General features: G+C 41.6%; 1 protein-coding gene across 2 annotated transcripts in view; it reads right to left on the bottom strand.

Annotated features, from left to right (window-relative positions):
• LOC101849543 (E3 ubiquitin-protein ligase RNF103) overlaps window positions 1-1,322 on the bottom strand; it is a 14,132-nt gene extending 12,810 nt beyond the window's left edge. The window contains exon 1 of one of the 2 annotated variants that reach the window (XM_005100348.3): window positions 1,225-1,322. The gene's annotated coding sequence lies outside the window, so the exon portion shown is untranslated. The remainder of the gene's footprint in view (window positions 1-1,224) is intronic. The other variant, XM_035970272.1, reaches the window with a different exon arrangement.
• Between the last annotated feature and the right edge of the window lie 3,198 nt (window positions 1,323-4,520).

The raw sequence follows: 4,520 nt of genomic DNA, 5'->3' as shown, positions 1-4,520 counted from the left end.
CCGTACGAGTGAATGAAAATAAGGCACTGTGAAAAAACGGGTCCGGTAAAACAAGCCCGCAGCGCCTATACGGGAGTCCCCGATTTCGGTCACACTTATCGGCGCTGCGTGGGCCTTGCTACATTCAATATGGATGGCATTCATTCTGACAACCTCCTGCATTTAGATCTAGATACTAATCTGATCGCCTTGTCTTTATCTCGCAATCAGATATATTGTACCTAGGCGAGAGAATGAGTCTGATGTTTGCGCTGCTCTTTCTCATTTGAAAAAAAAACTTTGCAGTTGCAGATCGTCGAACACCTCAACCAACTTAATCGTCAACGTCAACTCAAACATCTGTTTAAATTATATCTATCCTTTCCCTTTTCTTTGTCGTCCATCCCCAAAGCCACAAGACAGTGTAAACTTTAATTCCTGAAATTATTCTATTTCACTGGAGAAATAGTCTCCTTTGTAGATGTATTGAGTATTGGTCTCCAAATATACAACCTGGTCTAGATCTAGTATCAGTAATTCTAACTAGCCAGACATGGAAGAAAGTGGCTATTCTCACCCGCCCGGAAGTTCTCGCAAGATCAACTCCTCCCCTCTCCTCTCTCTCTCTCTGTCTCTTTCTGAATACTGTCTATCGGTGTTGACGATCAAATTGACCAAAACAAAGTTAAAAAATGATGTTAAAACACAAAAGTAAATAAATTTGGTTGTCTACAAAGATGCTACTGCTATTTAACTTTTCGAATCGAGCCGAACTACGTGGGTCGCCATTTTGTTATGCCCGGAAATTCTCGCACTACTCCTCTCTCTCTTTCTCTCTCTCTCCACTGCCCACAGACAAAATTGTACGCTTTTAGTATTAGTAGGCTACAATTGTAATGGAACGTTTGTTCACGGCACAGAATTCAACAATTTTTCTGTTATCACAGTGTAGAATTCTGTAGTTTAGGGTGAACGCAAAATTTGGTGAACGTGCACCGGGTGAGAATAGCCACAAGACTCGCCTGCACTATTCTCACTCCGGGTGAGAATAGAGGTGGCCGACATGGAAATGGAAAATAATCTGAATTCTGAATCAATGAGATGGCAGATCAAATTTTAGAATTAAAATGCACATTGAGACACTGAAAAACCTGCAAACACTGCGTTTGCACCAAATATTAACCTAATAAAATCCCAAGTCATTGTATCAAAATCAGACTACAAAAATTGCAGACGACCCTTTACCTAAAGCCAGCGAACAACTGCGTCAACAGTGAAGTCGATGTCCGACGAACTTCCAGCAAGACGGAAGTAAACGTAGCAATGTTTATTGTTTACAAATGGTCAAATAGTATCGATACCAATTTTTACACTGTAAAGATCGTAGTGTACAATTTTTGTTTCCAGTTACGAATACCTCTTTCGCGGAATTTTTCTTTTCTTTTTTAAACTGCGGATGCGGAGAATGAATGATCTCCGAGACGAGCATAATTTATGCACGTCTCGATGATCACCCTTCCTTTCGGTCTCACTCTCTTCTGTCTCCCCCTCTCTCCTCTCTCTCTCTCTCTCTCTCTCTCTCTCTCTCTCTCTCTCTCTGCCCCCCTGTCTTTCGCTCGTCTTTTAGCCTAGTAGAGTTATCTCATTTTAAAACTAGATCTAGTGCCTAGTGCCTGATATATATAAATCTATGAGTTCTGATTATTGCTGTTTCGAACCAACTAGGACGAGACGGAATTGTGATTTCTCTGAATCTTGATATGTGGTCTCAAACGTACAAAGCAAATCCAGACGTTGACAACCCATCAGAAAATGAAGTTAAAGTAAATAATATGGCCTGATATTATACCACAATTTGTCTTTCATTAATTTAATTTCCTTTCATAAGGAACAGTCAGTATTGGGGGCAGAACGATTAATAATTTACGTTTTGCAGACGACACAGACGGCCTTGCGGGACAAGAGCAAGAACTGGTCAGCTTAATAGACCGTCTTGAAAAGACCTCCACAGTCTACAGCATGGAAATCAGCTCTGAGAAGACCGAACTGATGTCAAACAACAACAAGAACATCACAGTGGACATCCAGGTCAACAACCAGAGGCTTGAGACTGTACGCAGCTTCAAATACCTGGATGCAATAGTGACCATAAATAATCTTCCGAATAGCGCAAACTTCAACAACATTGATCAAGTGAAAACCATATGGAATGACGGAAATATCACCATCAGATCAAAGATCAGACTGATGCGTTCTCAGGTCATGTCAGTATATTTTTTATGCATGTGAATCCTGGACCTTGAATGCAGACCTTGGAAGACGGACCAAAGCTATGGAGATAAATGCTTCAGAAAAATCATTGGTGTCTCATACAAAGATCACATCACAAATGATGAATTCAGGCAACGGATCAAAAATGAAATTGGACCACATGCTGACCTTTTCACCCTTGTCAGGAAACACAAACTGCAATGGTATGGACACATCACCCGTTCATCTGGCCTTGCCAAGATGATCAAGCAAGGCAGCGTCCTGGGAAAAATAGGAGCAGAGGCAGCAAGGAATGGACAGGCCTGGAACTCAAAGACACACTCAGAAAAGCTGAAGACCGGAAGGAGTGGATAAAGCTGGTAGCCAAATCTTCAAAAGCACCCCGACGGACATCCAGTCTACGGGGTAGGTGAAGGTGAAGGTGGATTTCATTTAGTTTATGCCTGTCTTACCTGTCTTACCTGTCTTACGTGTCCTGGGCAAAACGTCATTGCACACCGGACAGGTCGAATAAGTGCTCAGTTCCCCCCAGCACTAAAGCACGCAAAGTATCCATACTGATTGTTCCGGTGGCAGTCTGATTATTATGGTGACGTCTTTCCTTTCCAGATAATCGTTCCTTTCTTCCTTCTCCCCTCTCTATCCCCATTTCCCTCATCCTAATGATTTCGTGGTGTTCTGCTGTCTCCCTGTCTTCTTCATCCCGTAACTTTTCCCCAGGGGTCTTCAACGTACTTCTCCTTTGTCAAACTTCACCTCACCATCGTCCATCAGCCACGACACTGCCTGCCAGCCTCATTGCCCTTCACTCCAGAGTGCCCAGGACATAATATCCACGTGATAGCTCTAAGTGATGAGTTTTGTATTGGGTTCACCCATTCGCCCCGAAGCAGCCCTTTTTCAACCCTTGGCAGGATGATCTGGGAGTCTGTGACGAGATGGGTAGTTCTTGGTCTTTTATTTTGAAGCCAGCCAAACGCTCTGGCGCTCTTGTTACGGCCTTAATCTCCATCTTCATTTTCATGGAGATTAGTTTATGCACTGATAATAAACGATTCATGCATCTACTGTATAAAGGATCCGAGAAGGCTACACACTCTACATGATTAAATTGCACCTGACAAAAGGCTGATTCTCATCACAATTAAGGTCTTGCTCTCTTCCAAGATTTAGAATATCTTCCAAAATTTAAAAATGGCTTACACGAATGTACACGGTCTCTTGATTGACTTGGTCAAAAATATTATTGGTCTAGAGATCTGAGCATAGTTCAAGTCCGATTTGTAAAAAAATTATGCATGCTTTGCAGAGTTAACACCTGAGCTTGTAATGTGAAATTGATTCTCGCCTTTTGTATACCCCCCCCCACAAAAAAAATAAATAAAAAAAATCCCACCTTCACTGCACCTATGTTTAAAAAAACAACCTGTTGACACAAAATGTCAATGTTTTCTGTTAGGTAAACACTTAACATTTCCACATCTACCGTTTTTCGAATCTATCTTTTGTGCACCTTTTTATTTTTGACGTTGAGATGCTTTCTTAAAAAAAAAAGAAACAGATTATAAAACAAGGCCTGCTAGGTATCATCCAAAACCCAACCCATAAATGTCATGCCTTTGTTAAAATTTGCATTTCAAACAACGAACTGATGGTTCATGTAATCATATTACTTATTTTGTGGAATGTTGTGTCGAATAGACGAATTCGAACGAAGTGTTCACTGCAAGGAAACTGAGCAAAAGCCGTTTTAGGAGAGGTTTTGTGTCGAGATTCTACTGGAACACGTACCCCCCTCCCCCCACCATTTCTCTTCACTCAAACTACACTGTTTGCAACTTTCAAAGCATATTGGTCCTGGTAACCCAATTACCCCCCCCCAACCCTTAAATAGAAATACACCACATGTTCTCTCTCTCTCTTTCTTAAAGATCACTCTTTTTCTTCCAAGCTTATCTCTTTCAGTCTGACCTTTTGTTATTAAAAAATGAAGCCCGTAAGTCTGTACTGTCATCTATTTGCATGTACGCTGAACAACAATTTGCCCATTGTTTGCAAGTCCGCTTGTCGGTCCAAAAGTCAGTATGTTTTTGTGGTCGAAGCTGTGCTTAAGAGATAATTCATCTTTCTGTTTGCATTTGCCTCTTCGCGTTTGCTCGCTTGTCTACTGGTTCGTGCGTCTGTTTGTTAGTTTATTTGTTTGTGTGTGTGTATGTGTGTGTATGTGAGCGGCCGCGCGCTTGTGTGTGTGTGTGTGTGTGTGTGTGTGT

Source organism: Aplysia californica, unplaced genomic scaffold (assembly GCF_000002075.1).
Source record: "Aplysia californica isolate F4 #8 unplaced genomic scaffold, AplCal3.0 scaffold00245, whole genome shotgun sequence".
Taxonomy (NCBI): Eukaryota; Metazoa; Mollusca; class Gastropoda; order Aplysiida; family Aplysiidae; genus Aplysia; species Aplysia californica.
Note: the sequence above shows the minus strand (reverse complement) of the source record. Positions and strands in the feature narration are given on the sequence as shown.